The sequence below is a fragment of the Macadamia integrifolia genome, unplaced genomic scaffold, assembly GCF_013358625.1.
Source record: "Macadamia integrifolia cultivar HAES 741 unplaced genomic scaffold, SCU_Mint_v3 scaffold1054, whole genome shotgun sequence".
NCBI classification, from domain to species: domain Eukaryota; kingdom Viridiplantae; phylum Streptophyta; class Magnoliopsida; order Proteales; family Proteaceae; genus Macadamia; species Macadamia integrifolia.
Window position 1 is genome coordinate 5,549 of NW_024868068.1, and position 19,585 is coordinate 25,133.

Below are 19,585 nucleotides of genomic sequence, written 5' to 3' on the forward strand. Positions count from 1 at the left end.
GATATAGGATTAGGAGAGTGTAGGGACAAGTAATATGTGCCAACCCCTTCCATTTCAGCTGTTAGAATAGTCTGTTTCTGCATAATTAGATAGTTTTAAAAATTGTTCCCTGATTTAAGTGTAATGATTAAGTACCTGCAACATTATAATAAGGGAAAGAGGATGTTTTAAACTATATTAAGGCACTTACAAGTTATAGTAATGCATTAAAATCTGCGAGCATTTGAGTTTTATTGCTTCGGTTATTAGATTCTGCACCTGAAACTTGAGTTTCCATTCCTGGCTGAAATCCATGAATTTGAGAAGCCAAATGACGAGCAAGCTTTGAATCTGATGAACATATGTGCAGTGCACATGTTAAGGATTTTCCAGATGTAGTCTTCTCATATGGGATCAGTGATGAGTACAGGTACTTTCAGAGCATTTCATTATCATCATGATCTTTTTTATTATGAATCATCTATCGAATAATAGTTCTTGGAGCATATCATAAATTCAAAAACATCTTAATTGTTATTTATAATTATTTGTTCGCGACTTCATTTATTGAAATTGCAATGATACATCATTCCTAGCTAGACATCATTAGCTTTTCTGTACCTTTTGATACATATGTATTTTCCAAATAGTTACTTTCAATTTATTTTAGGAAGAATAGCATACTAGCAAATAAAGTTTATATGAGGCAGCCACACAAGCACAACTTGGTCCCAGCTTTGTTTTGAAGGAGAGATCTCACTTCTGCTAAAGGCATGCCAAGTTTCTTTTTATATCTTTTATCTTAAGCAAAAAGTGTTCTGTTGTTGATACATTAGATTAGAAAGATTAATGATACAAGCCAAAGGCAAGATGGAGAAGGACTAGGACTAGAGAATGCCAGCTATGCTGATGGTTTAAATTTGCAATTGGGAGAAACTTTCTGAAAATTAGAAGAGAAAGGAAGAATAAGTAGAGAAGTAGAAAAACCTAGGCAATCATACCTTGAGAGAAAGCAACATTACTTAGCTAGAAGAAGCTTAATTTTCATAAAAACTAGAACTTTGGTTGTTGGTGCTATTGCTTTATGTATTTTAAGTCTAACTGATTAGAGCAGCAGCAACTAACTTATGTTTTCCTGACTTAGTGATGCAACTTGAAGGATTTGACGATTTTACTCTTACCTCTTCATGGGAAAGGTATCCTAATGTTTCTTAGAATCTCTCTTTATGTTAACATAAGATTTACTTCAACCTGTAGCTAGGAGACTAGTCGGATCTGAAGAGGTTAATAAGATTGGGGGTAGGCCAAGTGGGCCAACGGAGAGGGTTCGATGTGAAGATTCGCAGGGCTAAGTGTGAGTTGGGGTGGGGGAGAAGGGTTGGGGTTAGACAGCTAATGGCAATAGTGTCTTTATTGATGGTGAGCTGAGGTGCTTGGGCTGAACTAGTTTCAAACCTGAGTCAAATAAGGCTCCAGGGTTAGAATCCTTGATTTAGGTCAAAGTAAGAGATATTTCTTGCAGAGCACACGACAGATGTCTAATATTTGTTATACCTCCACTAGGTGGGAGTCTTGGGGAGGTGGTTTGTTCCTCCAAATATCAGCTGCAAATTCCCACTAGTTAGGAAGATATAGGTCCTTGAGTTCTGCCCAGAAATCCTCCTCCAGTGGCTGTCGCTAGATATGAACAGAACAACACCAATAGCAGATCATGGTAGTTAGTAAAGAGCCTCTATGCTTCGAACAAATCAATTAACCTACAGAAAATTAAAGAAATTAAAGGGAAAAACAGAAACTGATGGAAGGATTAGAAGGGGGAGAAGAATGATGTGGATTAGGCCTATCACCATCTCCTTGGGCTTCTCACCCCTCAAATATTTTTGGACAATCTCATCCCTCAGTCAACCCTCTCAACCATAGAAGAAACTAGTCAATTTTTATCTATCAAAATCTCTGCTAAAAGGCAACAATTACTCCTCTAATAATATAAGAATCTATTAACAAAAGGAAACTAGTAGGGAAAACAGAAAATGATCCTATTTGAAAACTAGTTTTTTCTACGAGCATAAAATCCTATTTTTAGTGACTTTCTAATTTTCTTCCTCTAGCTGTATCGATGCTGATCAAGCTTCACAATAAGTCAAAGTAACTGCCCAATGCTGAGATTGGTAGCAAGGATTTTAAATCTTTCAGAATCTTTCCTGGGATTTCCTCTTGCTTGCTGATTAAGCTACATGAATAAGACAACACAATACTCAAACTGAAATCGGTAGAGGGATGTTTGGTCTCTAGAGCTGGCTTCTTCAAGGCTGGACTGCTGGGATCAATTGGCTGGTCTTTACTGGCCCTCCTTACTAATGCTAATCAAGCCATCTACATCAATGATCCAAGGGTTGGATTGATGGCTGTAATAGGTGGAATAAAATAGAAAGTTTGGAAATAGATTTAGCAATATCCCAGAACTAAAAATCTATTAAGCAGATCAATACAAGGATGTCAAGGGACCTACTCAATGGAGATGGATGGCGAAATATCTCAGCCAACTGAGGGTTGGATATATAGATTTTACCAGAAAATAGAAAGTAGTTAAAAAAAAAAAAAAAGCTTAATGTTACTATTGATGAGATCAGTGGATGAAGTCTTAATTCAGATTGAAGGCCCTCGAATGTAGGTCAACACTTCAAAATATCATAAGGATCTGATGTTCCAATCAAGAGATATAAAGAACAGATGAATTCAGAAGGAAAATACAGCCAGTAGCTTATAAGCACAGGGTGTAGGATGTAATAGTAATGGCTCCAGCAACACTCTGTATCACCAACAGTAGTTCCTTCCACAATAGCACAACAAACAATGGTCATAGCTACAAGTGGACAGCCTCAATAGGCCTAAAGTTGCTGAGAACTTGAAATAGAAACAAGAGAAGAAGATGGGGATATAACCAAGGCCTCTCACCTATGGCTTTGTTCAGTATCTCACTAACCCCCAAGGCATCTCTTACCTCAACACTATTTCTCACAACAAAAAGCAAGACAACAAAGACACAATAGTCAATTTCATTAAACTTCAATTAAAATAGTTTAGGGGGGCTTTATGGCTCTTACATTATAAGGAAGAACAATCAAGTGCACAATGCTCCCACCAATCCCTTCAAATGAAACTAATAAAAATGGAAAATGCTAAAAGAAAGGTCCACACATTTAGTAGTGGTCTTTGTACAACAAGTAACCAATAAATAGAAACTAAGGAACAACTACATAAAAAAATAGAAACCAAAGTAACTATGTGGCAAGACAACAAAGGCACAATACCCTTGTTGAGCTCAAGAGATACATTAGATGGTGAATTTGACCTAAAATCACTTTGCTAAGGTTAGATGAAGCCTTGGATGAAAAGGTGACAGATTTGACCTTGTTGAGGTTAGAAGATTCCCTTCATGAAAAATTTTACCTAAACTCCTAGACATGTTTTTTTTTTTTTTTTTTTTTGATGAATCAATATATATTAAAAGATAAGGAAGAATATACAGCCCGAAAAGGGAAACAAAGAAGAGAGAGGAGAGGCCAATAGGAGGCTAGAGACAACCATCAAGTGGGGGAAAGGGAGAGGAGAAGGGAGGGAGGGAGATCTTAGGAGACAACAATGAGCCCCACAGGTTGGTTGTTGGCTATAAGGGGAATGGACATGTATCGTATTAATTTGAATGATTGGTATAAAAATGCTGAAATAGCTAAAGCTTACCTTAAGAATCTCGGTACACACATTGTCACACCCCACTCCCAATAGACCCAACTTACCATTAGGAATACCAGCGGTGTGAGTAAGACATGCACCTGTCTTGCAAACCTACCAGGATCTCTGATAACAGTACCTTAACATTTTCACAATCTCACATCACAAACCAACATAAGCAGCAGAATCAGAGTATAGTAGCGAAATCATAAATAAAATGGGGAAACGTCTAATGATAATACAATAGCGGTAACCGAGTTATTCTGTTACATTCATCCATGATGTATAATATAATCTCAAAAACAATATAAAATCCATAGTTATACACAAAAGTATCAAAATATGATATACAATCTCACGGTGCGGTGTAAGTACAGTGGTCGCAAGCACAGTCCTGATCATGCTCCTCCGCTTCTGGCATCCACCAGTCGCTCATACCATACTCTAACCCAGAAGATACTAGGTCACCTGCCATTGGCACTACGGTATCTGCATCATCATCTAAAAAAGGGTGTATATGTGGGGTGAGCTTTCCAACTCGCTCAATGAGGGGTGGGGTCAAGTACATCCAAGCAAGACAACAACAGTAATAACTTATGATGCATGATTATGAAAATTAAAAACATAGTCCATGATGCTCGTGATGCAGTTCATTTATTTATTATGCACCTAACAATACAAACTAAGTCTGGTAAATGCTACTACGGTGCATTAGGCTATATCCTTCGTATCGGAACCACCATCGACTATGTAAGGATACAAACCCTAGCCATGATTAAAAGTCTGCCGGTCCTCGTATACGTCTATGGGTCACCCAGTAAACCCTTGATAACCCCCTCCTGGCAGTCACAGCACCAGTAACACATCGGCCATGTCAGACAGGTTCCTGTCTCCGGCAACAATCACATCATACTACAGGAGTGGCACTTCGGAAAGGCACATCAAATATACCACAATAGGTGATCCAAAACCTCAACCCCTGTTGGCAAGGGTGCGTAGCATAGGGAGTGATACCTAACCATATGTATACTATATGCCTTCATAATGATACAGTTAGCATAGATTACACGATACCGGAGAGACCTCGGCCACAAAGTGTAATCCATCTCCAAATACAGTCCCAGGGTACACGATACTAGCGAGACCTTGGCCACAAGGTGTAACCCACGATCGTTTACCTAATCTAGCATACAAATAGCAGTTGAGTATAGACTATGCAACATCGGCAAGACCTCGGCCACAAAGCGTATCCATTTTCAAATGTAGTCCTGGGTACATGATACCAACGAGACCTTGGCCACAAAGTTTAACCCGTGACTACAACTAACTCTAATACACATAATTAATATATGAATGCAACATACAACGGTAATCACGGCACTGGTACCACCTCAGCCACGTCGGAGTCCATCTCACACACCCAACCAAACACATGGTGATCACAGTACTGGTACCACCTCGGCCACACTGGATCCCGTCATACATTTCCATACAATTCATATCAAAATCGTAAAATGACAATGTAGCATATCGTAATCGTATTTGAATAATTATAATTAAACATATAATTCTAAACATGTGAGAAATTTAATTATAATAAACATTTTAGAAATAAACACAGTCCATCCCTCACTTGTTTTATGATCGGGTGTGTTCGGGTTCAAATATGGCCACCGATCCATCAATTCAATTCTGGCTTCAGGGCATGTGCTCATCACTATCCTAGACACAAGGGAATTGTACATCAGTATGTGTCAAAAACATTGGAAGGGACCCACATAGGTCACCCCCAAAGGGTTCAGACATTGTTCCTAAGTGACAGTACTGTCACCGGAAACAGGGCATTTCCACCAGAAATATCAGTCTTGTTTTCAGTGGAGGTGATAGAGAGCACATAAGGCTCCATTTCCACCGGAAATATACCATCAAAAATAGACCTAGTGGATCTCGTGGCCTGTTTTCGGTGGTGGTTCAGGGCAGTCCAACTATTTGGGGGCTTTTTGGCTTTGGCCCAATCGTCGGGATTTGTTCCATGGAGTTTGTAGGGGATGTTCCTAGCATCATTCTAAGCTAAGAAAATTCCAATTCCATCTAGCCATTTGGGAGATACGTCGATCGAACGATCGAAACCCTTGTTGGTCTTTTGGCATTACATATTGTCGGAGCTCATCGGGCTTGGTTCGAGCTCGGCAACAACATCGGGAGGCTAGAACACTCATCCTACAACCTTGACATAGTTTTTCCATTAATATTGCATCCATACCTAGCTTTTTCTACGTTAAAATGAAGAGAGAGAGTGGTATGGGAGGTTGTATTTACCTCTGGCAACTATTCTGGCAATAAGGAGGTATCCGGCACCAAGGTAGGCCTCCAACCTTCTTCTTCTTCCTTTCTCTCCTCTTTCTCTCCTCTCCTATGTTGGGTACAAGGGAAATGGGGAAATGAATCCTTATTTCCCAACTTATAACTTAAGTGGGCCTTAGGGTCTGTTTGGTTTAGACCACTTTTGAACCAATCGGGTTAAAATGAAATTCGGGGCACGAGAACTCACACATTTTTATTCATAAGTTATCACCTCACGAGGGAGGTGTGGAGGATGACTTGGGATCATCTGGAGTCATTTACGATGCGAGTGGCCGGAACCATGGGCATCGGAACCTCAACAGCAGCCTGTTAACCCATCGAAAATAGGCACCGAATTCAAGCCTAGGCTGCTTCCGATAGCTTGTTTCTGGTGGCCAAGATAACTTATTGTCCCATGGTTGGTCTCGCATCGGGTCACTTACATAATTATGATGCGTGTCGAAAATCAAGTGTGGGGAGTCGGGTCACTTACCGTCTAAGATCAGAAGGTATGAATCCCATCTAGTTAGATAGGCATGCGATGCACGAACATGTGGGGTCATCCCTACCCCTTCAGCAATGCGCAACCCAGAGCCAAAACCCGGTCGTACTTTCATTTTTCGATCCTAGGCCTGTCACAAAAATTTCAAATTAGACCAGATTAGGGCAAGGGTGTAACACACATAAAGAAGTGGGCTCATAAGAAGAGGATATTTGACAAGTTCACTAGAGTCGAGATGTTTAACACTGAAGATATAGACCTTATGAAGCTTCCTTGTGGGACAAACTAAAATTAGTCTCGATATGTGAAGGATCCTTTCCTATCATTGAGAGGATAGGCCGAGTTTCCTAAAAGATGCAACTTCTTATTTTCCTCAAGGGTAAGTGTTTTCCATCCAAGAGAAAACTTTGCCCTCGGCTCATTTACCTCCACCCTTATTTTTTTCATATATGTTAACAATTGAAGAGAACACGAGAACTTGACGACTACATAAACATTACAAGTGGAAGCGAATGTGATGAGTCATGATCATAGTTTTAGGTATCGATATGGATTGGCCATACTGGTCGTATTGTATCAGTATCAATTGAGATTGATCTTCATACCTGGCTGATTTGGTAACAGGTATCGTATTGCTATCAGGGGTAGTTTCATCCAGTGTTCCGATGGTCTGCGGTCAGTACCATGGATTATGAGCCTGAGGGCTGGCCATTTCTTTTAAATGGTCTCTCAATACTCAGTGAAGGGATCTCAGGTGGTCTTTCTCATCTCATGGTATCAATAATTCTCACTCTCTTTCTAATACGAAGCTTTGGTGAATTTCAAAATTATATATCATTCATTTCACTGTGCAGGACACACATTGTACTTTTAATTTGATCTGGTCGCATTTTTATTTGTTTCATTTTGAAGTTGCATATTTTACTTGATCTTTGAAACATTGGCGGCAGAATCTAAAGAAACCCATGTTGTGGAAATCCTTATCAATGAAGAGCATAAAAAAGAACTCTAGTCTGCTATGGCCACCATTTATATAATACAGCAACAGCCGTTATTGGAAATCTCAAAAAGCACTGGTCATTTGTTGCTACTCAAGCTCTGGTAAAGAGAATAAGACCTCTTCAGGTGGTTAATCGCCATGATGGAAACCCTAATTGACAATATCAAACGGGGGTCTCATATCAGTTGTGTTGTTTATTCTAATCCTTACTTGGATTTTTCCTAACCATTTTTGTTAGCTTTTTCACTCATTCATAGGAACATACATGTAGGAGATGGTGGCAGCTTCTATCTTTGCTATCTATGTCTTTTTTACTTACCTTGATCTTTTTGGTTCAGATGAAGCTTTGCAGGTACTGGAAAGTTTCAAGGCAGTTGTAGAGAGAAGCGTTAGTAGAGTCATTACAAGGTGCATCCAATAGTTAAGGATGAAAGGGATGAGTTTTGGTATGTAAAAAGAGCCTCAAAATGCAAGAAGGATGAAAAGCTCTGGCACTGAAATCAAATAGAAGATTCTTTCTTGGTGTTCCAGAATCTTCTAACATCTGTGTTATTTGTTTCACAGGTTTGGTCTTCCCTGCTTACAAGTATATCCTTTGCAGTTGAGAATGTCCCTTTCGTGTCGTGGATAGGATATCTGGCTCATAAAATAAATTTGAACTAACTATACATGGTATATGCTCTTTCAGATTTACATCCCTTCTGAAATACCCCTTTTGATGATTTAGATTAGGTGAAATTAAGACGACTAGATTCAAATGGATGCTATTTAAATGCCACTTGTGGCAGGATTCCAGATAATATTTTATTTTTTAATTTTTATTAATTTGATAGCTAAATATTATTGGATGCATAATTCACAGTTTTTTCCCTATGAAATGCATGTCATAGTTGATTGCCTTTTGGTTCATTGGTACAATGCTATTCTGTCTAACTAATCAATAAATTCTATTCTGGATAATTCAGTTTCAGTTAATATTTTATCACCCCCTCTGAGAGCTTACCATGCTAACTTTGCAGATCATTGTGTACTTATTTCTAGCCTCCCACTTCCTAATTGCAGTTTCGTGAAGTCTAAAATGACACATGAATGTAGAAGATCGATGTGGGGACACTCGTGGATTCTTTGGCTATAATTGTTTCATATATCAGAACAACCTTCATGCCTTGTAGGATGAAAGTTGTATAAAGGATTTTCTTATTGACACCCCTCAAGGTACCATTAAGTTCTTAAACTCTTTTTCTTTTTCACATGCCAGTTTTGCAAAGTTGGTTAAATGGAATATGTTAAAGGATAAGTTAGAGAACTTACACAACTGCTGAAAAAAATGTATGACATGACATTATGAAAAATTTCATTGATTAACCTGTCAGTGGGGCAGAATGGTGAAAATCAAGTTGGACACAACCTTCAAATAAGAGAGTCTCAGCGTCGTTTTTGCTTTAACCTTCTCCTTCTATGTAAAAAAACCATCTTGATAGACCTATTACCTATTCCTGGTAACTTTTCGGAGCTTCCTCACCTCCAGAAATTGTGAGTATGCATTAGCTCTCATTTTCTTCTCCTTTATGCAGGCTATGAATCTTTGTGGTGAATATTTATAGACATCTTTTACAGCAATGTTCAAACAGCCATTTGACTGATGTCGTCAATGGGTTTATTTTGTTACGCATTTCTTATTTCAGATTACTGTTACTAGGAAATAATTCTTCTCCATCCACCACCTGGAAGAAATAGTACTTCCAGTTATGCTGAAATACTGAAACACTTGCTCTGTAAGACTTCAAATAATAAAACACCTTTTCCTTCCCCCCTCCCTTTTGTTTATCTTTTCTCTTCAGTTTTAGATCTCTTGTATCTTTCCAAGAATCAAGGTCCAAGGTGATGTACAATTATGTAGCAACACTTGGGAGTTGGTTAGAATTCTTGCAGAATTTTATTTACATTTCTCTTTTTTAGGGATTTCTGAAATAACTTACTAACAAATATTTCTTGGTGTCTTAACCTACCTCCAAATGTCACTATCAGGTTTGCGTCTGCATTTGCAACTGCGTTTATAATATTATTCAGGACTCAATTTTACTCTTTGCATTATCCAATCCTCTCAATTTGTGATTGAGTTCTTAACATTGTGACTGAATTGTTCTTCACTTTGTACCATGCACCTTAAAAGCAGCTCCCTAAGAATTGATTATCTGGGCTTAATATAAATTTTGATTGTTTTGATGAATATTAACTTAATATGGGCATAACTGCACCTCCAAGCTCTCTTTTTCAGAAAGGTTGGCTTTCTCATTAGCATTTTCTTCTAGAATGGTCCTAACTGCTCTAGCTAACTTCACCCAATCAGTTAGCCTTAGGTCTGCCTCCGTAAAGAGGAAGGGAACCTAGGTCTGAGAATAATCAAGGATATCAATTCCTTAAGAGAGCTTGGAGGACTAGATCATATATTTGATTAATGCTAGGAGACATGCATGATAAGGTCCAAATTAGCAATGCAATGATGCCAAGACAGCATAGAGGGAGTCAAAGGGAGCCCAAGGGGAACCCGGATAGAACCAATAGATTGCATTTTTTAGTCTCAGAGATATTGACCAAGAATATAAGGGATTTATGAAAGTTGATATGGAGCCTGAATATATTATCGAAGTGGCGTAGGCTAGATATGATGGTCTCCACTAAAGAAGGGGTGGTTTGGAGAAGATCATGAGATCATCTATAAAGGTCTAATGGGAGATGCTGAGAGCCTTGCACTTCGGAAGGGGGAGATAAGAAGTTTGTCCGTCTTAAATTGAATACTTTTGGAAAGGATCCAAAGTGCAGAAGTGAAAATAGTTTTGATATGTAGAAAGAGTCTTAGCATGCAAAAAGGATGAAAAGCTGTGGCATTGGAATCAAATGGTAGCTTCTTTCTTTGTGTTCCCAGAATCTTCTAATCAACTATCCTATTTGTTTCATAGGTATGGTCTTCCCATATTTCAAGTATACCCTCTATGATTGAGAATGACCATTGCATAAGGTAGGATAGGAATTCAGGCTATAAAATAAGTTGAACCAACAACTATACTTTCAGATTACATGCTTTCCAAAATACCCCTTTTGATTATTTAGATTGAGTGAAATTAAAATGACTAGCTCCAAATGACCAGCTATTTATTTTTTTTGGGTGAATAAATAATCATTACCAAGGAGAAGAAAATACATACAAGCCCCCGAAGAGGAGGGAGAAGAAAAGAGACTTAGCCCTTAAGAGGGTGCTAGAGTCTTAAGAACAGAGATGGGAAGATCCTAGGATTCAACAATATGGCAATTTTTGGGGGAAGGGAGGCAAGTGATATTAACTTTAGAGATCTCTGTTTTTACATCAGAAAATATGGAACTCCAAATCTTTTCAAGAAACCGAGAGTTGGTGGTCCATTTTCTGTGATTGTGCTCTATTAAGATTTAATTGATTGAGGCACAAAAAGTAAGCTTGGCAACCAAATCACAAATAGTCTTCCCTTGGAATCATGTCCATCGAAATCCACTCCCTATGGAAGTATTCTTCTTCTCACTGGCCAACATTTGGTTAAGACAAAATTCCAAATGGAGAAGGAGACAGGGCAGGCTAAAAAGAGATGATCAATGTCTTCAGGCTCAGAGCAGCAAAGACAGTAAGCTGGAGACACTGGAATTCTTCTCTGGATGAGGAAAGCTTAGGTAGGAAGGCATTTCATGAAGACCCTCCAAGCCGTGAAGCTCTGTCTAGGGATGTGATGCTTGAACCAAATAAGCCTATTCCATGGTGTTGGATTCCCTTGCAATCTGATATGATCCCAAACAGTCTTGATATTGAAGAGCTAATTTGAGTGGAGCCAAAGGACTGAATCATTTTTTAGGTGACCTCTAGGAAGGAGAGCCAGCAAACTATTATAGATCTCAGCAAACTGAGGAGAGGAGTGGGTTGGGGGGCCCAGACTCCAGAGGATAATATGTCTGCAACCCTAGCTTATCTGGGTAGCCCAGAACTGTAAATGCTTCAAGTAGTAAGCATATTTGAGAGGATTCCCATAGGATGCCAAGGGTCAAGCCATAGAAAGGTGGAAGAGCCATCTCCATTGCCAATGACCTACTATTTAGATTCTATTTGTGGCAAGAGTCATATTCTTTTGTCTTTTGTTTTCTTTTTATGAGTTAGGTGCCCTTCCCCTTATACCTCTTTGTATATATTTTTCTACTACATATCTTTATTTTTCATATATTGGTGCGTCAGGTAGGCATCCGACACTTTTTTATATTCATCCGACCTTCTTTTGCATGGATTTTTTTCTCTCTTTTTTGTGCTTTTTGTCATCTCTTTATTCTGCTAGGGTATTCCCCATGAGCAGTATGCCATATTGACGCTTGGTCACGGTGTTAAGTAGTTAAGGGCATATAACAGGAAAGATCCCAATCTAGAAGCATGGGATTATATTAGCATCTTGGAACCTTGATCATTGACAGGGAAGAGTTTAGAGTTGATTGATGTTATGAGAAGAAGAAAGATAAATATTGCTTGTATCCAAGAGACTAGATATAAGGGTAACAAAGCTAAAGTGTTAGATGACTTCAAAATTTGGTATGCGGGAGACCAAAGTAACAGAAGTGGAATGGGAATTATAGTGGATAAAGTTTTAAAGAATGATGTAGGGGCACTCAAAAGAATGGGAGATAGGATTATATCCATAAAAATGGTGATGAAGAAAGAGGTTGTCAATATTGTTTGTGCTTATGCACCCCAAGTAAGATTGGATGAAAGTGTCAAGCGTCAGTTGGGATAACATGGATGATCTAATACAAAGTTTTACTCAGGATGAATTGATTTTTATTGAAGGTGGCTTGAACAGGCATGTTGGAAGGGATCATAGAGGATATGAAGGGAACGGAGGCTATGGGATTGGGGAGAGGAATGAGGATGAAACCTCAATCCTAGAATTTGTTATAACTTATGATTTTCCTGTTGTGAACACTTTCTTTGCAAAAAGAGAAGAAGCAGTGCTCAGATTGACATATACAAGTGAACTGCTGAGGTGGAGGAGGATGTCTCAGCCTCCTCAATCAGTAGGTATGGTCAAAAAATGCTTATAAGGATCACAAAAATGGAAATGCATGCTAGCACACTCTACGGATTTCAAGCGATGACCGGAAGCTCCCTGAGATAACCTGTTTTCTGATCAGGAATAGTCCCTAGGAATAGCCCTTTAGGCTGGCCCCTACTTCATTTAATCTTTCCTTTCCTTAACCATTCCATTCTATCCTCTCAACTACTTGTCAATCAGTAGTGGAGGAATAGTCCCTTGTTTCAGTCAGTCAATTAATAGTGGAATAGAATAGTCTCAGTAGCTACTTAAAACAGCGAACCAGGATTAAACTTGCCTTCACTCCTGCCCGAGAGGGGGTGCATTCATAGGATGTGGTATTTCCTTTTGTACCCAAAAAAAAATAATAAGAGACTCCTTACCAATAAAGCTAGCTAGAACCTTCAAGATTATTCTATGAAGTGATGCCCCCATCCATATGAACCCCAAAAAACCCACCCCCTTAAATTCTATTTCTTTACTCCCTATGTTATTAAGTTTGTTTCATGTACAACTTGAATTCATTTGCACTCTCTTATCACCCATCTAAGCATTGTATCTCTCTTTCTCTAGGGAGTGGGTTGTTGGCTGCTTTAGTCGGCAATCACGTAGTTAACTTAAAGTTGCTAGTGCTCATCCAAGAACTTCACCACACATCTATGCAAAACATATCACGTTGAATTGAAATGTCATGGTCGTGTAGACCTCAAAGTCCTACTTATATGTCAAGTTTCAATCTAATTAGACTTAATAATATAACAACCAAAACATTAAAAATAAGGACTGCGAAGAAGTGGATGAGACAATCAGATTATGCATGGATATATCAAAAAAGATGAAAGGGTAAATGATAGAATTTTATAAAAATTTTGACATGTGGCTTATTAAATAATTTCATAGATATCCAATTGCTAGAATTTTTTTTTAGAAATTACCATAATTTTAATTTATTCTTTCACATGATACATCAATTTCACCATAAAAGTGTAAATAATTTCCTCTTATAGTCCTTGGTCGTATGTTGCCATTCTTTTTTTTTTTTGGTGAAACCATTCCTTTTCTAAAAGTGAGAAAGAGTATTGCTCCGAAGTCCAAAGCATTGGCTTTAACCCAACCTTGGTATATATAGTGCTTCAAAGTCCGAAGTCCAAGGGCGTTGCTGAATAAAAAGCCTTTACATCTTACAACGGCTATATTTCGGTTTAGCCTAAATATATATATAGTATATAGTTTGGTTTTCAAAATCTAGCCGTTGCTAGTTCACTCACTCTCTCCAACGAAGTCGAATAGCTTTTCAAAGTTTAGGGGAGGAAGTAGAGCTTGGAGAGAGAGAAATATGTAGAGGCGAGGGCGAGAGAGAGAATGCTTCGACGAAGCAGCATTAAGGTGACGAAACCCACCATGAGCCATCCCCTTTCTCTCCGGTGACAAAAATAGGCTTTCTTTTTCTCCGATTTCATTCTTTCTTACTTTTTTGTCTTTAAATTTGAACTGAGGGAGAAGTAGAGAGCAGGGGGAGAGTGTTGAGGAGAGAATGGTGAGAGGGGAGAAATAGAGAGAAAAGGCTTCGATGAAAGCCGCAGGTGATAAGACCCATCGCCTTTCTCTATGGGTTGTAAACTGATCTTCTTGCCTTCCTAAGCTATTGCCCTGGCATTTATCACTGCTTGCAAATCATAGGCCAGGTAAACTCTCATCTATACTTAGAACTTCACCATAATTAGGATTTATAGTTTTTGGTTTTCCTTCCTTTATTCTTTCCCACTATTATAGTGGATCTCATAAACCAGGGCAAAAATCTAACCGACTGTCTTTGACTGCCACTTTTATTAACAAGAATTAATTCTTTGAGATGACCAAAATCATTATAGTGAGGATTTTTGTACTCTAGATATCATTTTGTATCTGAAAATATATATATATATATATATATATATTTTGAAGAATTTCATAGTGAGGTTTGCTTTTTCATAATCTATATCGGCCTGCCATTCCTTGGGTTTTGTCATTCAGTTGTAAATCCCCACTATTTCATTAGTTGTAGGTCAATCAACATAAATTTCCTTATGGAATTCTAGTATTCTTTGATTTAGATTGAGACTAATGTGGAAATTAGAAAACTGTCTGCAGGTGAAAGCGAAATACTTCTGCTTGCTTTTTTGGGATCCATGAAAGGGCTCTAAGAATTGGTAATTTATTTCATGTAATATGTTCTTGCAGTGCCTCTGCTCTTCACTGCAGCTATAACTACTTTCTATAGGGGTTATTATGCCAAGAAAGGTGTCAAAACTATTAAGGGAGTAGTTGCAGTTGAGTTCTATAAAAATGCAAATGGGGAGGTAAGTTCTTAGTTAGATGTGACAATAAATGTAATCCACATTAGTATGAAAGTGTCTCTTATTGTCAACTTTCCTCTTTGTTTAGGTGAAGGCTGTGAAATTGAAGGATGGGAGGGTACTGGATGCTGAAATTTTTATTGTTGTTGTTGGTGTTGGGAAAGACCCCTTACCACATTGCTCCCAGGATAGATTGAGGAAGAGAAAGGTGGAATTATGATTTGTGTGGTCCCCATTCTAATTATGTTGTAGGGAATTTCTTCAGTGCCATCCACATCCACTGCCCTATCTCAACCACCATAAACATAATTAACATGTTTAACCACCCAATTTACAAGGATTGCAGCTGGTGATTGACGTGATGGAATTATTTTCTATTCCTATCAAGAGGTATGTTAAAATTTCTAAGTTTAAATAAAGGCACTGTCTAAATGGCATTTCTATAGGTGTATTTAAAAGTCTACACCTTTTAATTTCCAAAAAGTTCATTAAACTAGGGATATGAAAGGGTTTTCAAAAATAATTTGAATGTGTATCAAACAACTTAGGGTTCTTTATCACTCCAATTATACTTTAATGATTATCGAAAAACAGAAAAATGTGCTTCAGGTGCAATCAATTGAAGCTTATCTCTGAAGGTGGTGACTACTCTGTGGATCTCATTGCAAAAATGGGGTCCCAATCTAATGGAATTGAGGAAATGCTTCTTACTGAACTTGAATCAATAGGATCAATTGATGGTGAATTTGGAATTTCACACTTCCAGCAGCTGGAGAAGATCTTGATAATTTCTACTATCAAAAGATTAGGTTATGCCGATCAAGCCCTAGCATGAAATAGGTTTATTGATTTCACACGGACTTCGATGGAGAAATAAAGAAAGAGATTATGAGAAGACATAGGGACTGTCTTGGGACTATGAATAGACCCATAAACAGTATGTGCTGTTAAGGTAGGAATTTCAATTCCTTTCAAGACCCTAAACCTAAACCCTAGACTATGTTGCTGCTATAAATCCCGTTTCTTTTAAGTACATTGGGCATGAGTTGCAGTTCAATCTAATGAACGCTTCATGTTTACTTGATGTAAAGTTTTGGTTATACCCAAAAACCATTGGTACCATTTGGTTACGTGATTCGATTGATCTTCTTAGATGGTTTGGTCATGTTAAGCTTCTCACTCTGGTTTCCGACTCTTGGCAGGTACCTATTTTCTTCTCTACATGTTCCCCTTCCTCCTTTCTGATTCACATGTAACTTACCACTCTAACTCCGTTGGTTTCTTTACTTCTTGGTTATGATATATTATGAAGAATCTGATAATTCCAAGAGAAATGAGGGACAATTTGAATCCTCCACTATATGATCTCGAGCATTTGAAACTGAAAAAGAGCAAACCAGCAGCGGGGATATATGAAAAATTTCTTAATAGCTTGTTGCTGAGATCTCACCTAAAGGCTTTATTTCTGTCAATGGAGTGAATGACTTTACCATGGGGGTTGTGCAGGTATTAAAATTCTCTTCCTTTGTTTCTTTTATTCCCCAACTAACTTGTATGGAACTCATCACAGACAAATTGTTTGAGGTTATATATTTTACATGTTGCTTTGTGTTCTAACCCTTTGTTTTCTTTCTTACAATATATCAAGAGCATGGATCATCCTCCACTATGAATCTTAAAGTAATCTTAGATTGATCCAACAAGAACTGACCAAGTTATATTGATTTCTTGATATATTATATGTAAATTTAGCCTATGATTTTAGTGGTTTAAAAAAAAAATATTGTAGTAATGCGGACTGATGTTTTCCAAATCATGTTGATAAGTTTTATACAATTTCTCAGAATATGTTGTGGGAAGTGGTTCACTATATAGGGTCTTAGGCATTTAAACATTAAGGTTGGGGTGAGGATTTCTAACGATTTGTAATGCAAGGTATGAGAATTTCTGCTGTCAAGATACATGAGCAGAATTTTGGTGCTTGGCACAAACTCCCTGACTTTTTTTTATTGATTGAAAAAAAAATAGGTAAAGAAAATAGACTAGATTTTATTTTTCTGAGCAGGAATCTTGAACTCTATTCATTTTCAGTCATGGAATTTTTTTACTCTTGAAGAAGCACATCTCCTACTGGCAGTACCCTGTTTTTGGGTAATTTTTTGCAGACTTTATTTCTGGAAATTAGTCTGAATCTGATCATTAGATTCAGTTGATTTTCTAGGGCCTTATGGCCCTCACTTAGAAGGTCCTTCAACTCAATTTGGAGGCAATCTTCCTCTTGGATTGATTGTAATTTTAAATCACCCAAAAAAGAAGCATGTGAGAATGATGCAGATCAACAGCAAGAAAGGTACTTTAAAAAGTTCCAACAAACACAACTGTTTCTTTTATTTTGGCTGCTTCTTATTGGCTGAAAACTTTCCAAAGACCAATAAAATTCAACCTTTGTTGCTTTTAGGAAATCATTGTAAGGGTTAGATGATATTATGAATAAAACTTGGCTTTTGCTACATTCATTCTGTGAGATTCAGATGTATGTGAGATGCAGTACTTGTGGTGAAATACCTTTAACGGCCAGTGGGACTCCAGTCATATCTGTTTCTTATTCATTCTTCTCCTCCATTAATATTCAAGTAAGTGTTCTATTTATAGTCTTATTCTATTACAGTCTTTAAATTTATTAAAACTCTTCAATTTTTTATCAATGCACCTTGGATGACATCATGGCCACATTTGAGATGATTATTGTAACACATAACTTGCATGGAGATTACCAGATTGCTAATGGTTATGGGCATGACAAAGCCAAGGAAGCTCTTATGGTTACTTTTGTTCTTTTAAATTTTTTATTTTGAATTCTTTTTCTAGGTCCAGAAAAAGTGAAAGACAGAATCCTGCAGTTATGGCCTGTGGGTTCTCCAACCTTGACAGTACGTGGATCTGCCAAGGGCTGCTGCTTAGGTGGCGCATCTAGCAAGATCTGAATGTTTCCTGGTTCCCTTGATGGTAAAAATAATAAACAAATAAAATTCTCTTATTTTGCATGACTTTGGCCCAAGTCAGCATCTTAACTACTCTGCCACCTAGGGTTATGGGCCTAAGACAATGATAAATTCTGTTCAGCATTTGACAGTCTAAAATCGATGTCAGAAAATCCTAAAATGGCATCGGAATGGATACCAACGTTGTTAGAAACAACTTATCTGATGCCAGTAAAAGGGAACTGCAAACAAGTTTGGTCTGGAGCAAAAATTGATTTTATACACCACACCACACCATGCCCCGACCCAACTCAACCCGGCCCAGCCTAGATTTGCCCACCCCCGGACATGTGAGAGGAGAGATATCTCTCTTCAAGTAACCCTACATTTATAATTGCCATTCCAATATATTAGCCACTGCCCATTCTCATCCACTTGCAATGTGGGACTAAAGTTTCCCACACAAAAAGTGCAATATAAAAAGCAATTCCAAAAGCCTAACTCCTGTGGGAGGGAAAACACCAAAATCAATTATTTGGAAATGTATAGGAGGTATTTTGAAACTTCATTTAAAAAATATTTCCAGCAGGTATCAATTGGTTGTAGGCCTGTGATGTCCGTATTTGTTTATTTATCTTTAAATTGTGCTTGTCTTGCCAGAAGTTTACAGTATTTCATGTTTGTATCAAAGACATTTCACCTGCCATGACATATACTGATGTGAGTTTTATTGATTTTCTAATAGCCCCAGAACATTTGTGTTTTGCAGTTGGTATTGTATTATACATTTGACTCATTGACTGCCTATCTAGACTTAAAATATTATCTAGAAGGTTATAACACCAAATAGCAGCAACCTTTTCTTCCGCATTTAGCCATTTTTGTTTTGGATATCCAAGTCTTATCTTTTTAGTTTTGATAGAGGATTAGGAAGCTTGTGTAAGTGGTGGCTGACCATTTGGATGGTCAGGAACGACGTACTTTTCTCTTCAGATTTGTTGTTGCAAAATTCAGAGTGCAAGTTCTTTCTTTTTTCATTGTTTGTTTATGGAGCTTTGTATCTGAGTTTGCACTTTTCCAGGGAAATGTCTGCTACAAGTCATAGCATCACTTGGCGTAATATTCTGCTAACAGCTCACAGAGTTGAAATCGAAGGGGCAACCGCTTATGCAGCTTCTGGTATGTTATGATGTGCTAATACTTCAACTCAACAATTTCTGTAGGTTTTGGTTTGAAAGGTTGTTCTTTACCGTATGACCGGTATGACGGAATTGTCTTATTGTTTGGATTTGGGAAATTCTTGATAAATGGAGGAACAATATCACTATTTTTGTTCAGTAAGATGCCAAAGTGGCATTGGACTCATTTCATACTAGTAAAAATCACAGGAAATCATTTGATGACATGGATTCCTATTTCTCTGTACTGCATGGCCATAGAGATTGATTACACAAAATCAGGGGCTCTGATCAAGCCCCAAACTGGGATTGAGTGGGTAAGCCCTAAACTGGGATCGAGTGGGCTTACCAAATAAGGTGAACAAGGTCCTGAAATACGAGAGGGATCTGCTGGCTTGATGCAAAGTAATTGCATCTCTATGCTTCCCCCCTCCCCCC

At 38.0% G+C, this 19,585-nt stretch overlaps 1 long non-coding RNA gene across 1 annotated transcript; it reads left to right on the forward strand.

The window, feature by feature from the left end:
• The first annotated feature begins 13,919 nt into the window (after positions 1-13,919).
• Positions 13,920-19,270, forward strand: LOC122062501. The gene is made up of 5 exons (XR_006134994.1): positions 13,920-14,337; positions 14,873-14,991; positions 15,077-15,378; positions 16,301-16,494; positions 19,051-19,270. It is a non-coding gene; the product is annotated as an uncharacterized LOC122062501 (long non-coding RNA).
• Positions 19,271-19,585: the final 315 nt, after the last annotated feature.